Source organism: Trachurus trachurus (assembly GCF_905171665.1).
Source record: "Trachurus trachurus genome assembly, chromosome: 9".
NCBI lineage: Eukaryota > Metazoa > Chordata > Actinopteri > Carangiformes > Carangidae > Trachurus > Trachurus trachurus.
The window spans coordinates 664,383-664,787 of record NC_139895.1 but is presented as its reverse complement, the minus strand read 5'-3'; positions in this window follow the sequence as shown (position 1 = coordinate 664,787).

The following is a 405-nucleotide window of genomic DNA, read 5'->3' as shown; positions in this document are numbered from 1 at the left end:
AGCCAACAAGGCTAGTTTTCCTCCGTTGTCCCTGGCCAGATGTTAAAGGCAACCTAGAAGACAAAAAACGGGGCAACAATCTGAACATGACGACAGTAACCGTTAACAACGTCAACGCTTGTGCAGTTTGTGAAGTGAACAAACTTCCTTTTCTCTGATACTGAGAAGTGACTGAGTCTATTGTGTGTGTGTGTGTGTGTGTGTGTGTGTCTGTGGTGGTGTTTTGTTTGAATGAATGTAAAGGTGTTGCTGCTGCTGCGTCTAGAATCTCCTTTGGGATCAATAAAGTTTATTCAATTCAGTTAATTTACATTGATATGATCTTTAATTCAGTATTTATTATTGCTGTGCATCATCATCATCTTCATCACATGACGTCAGTTCTCTGATGAAGGACCAGGGCTC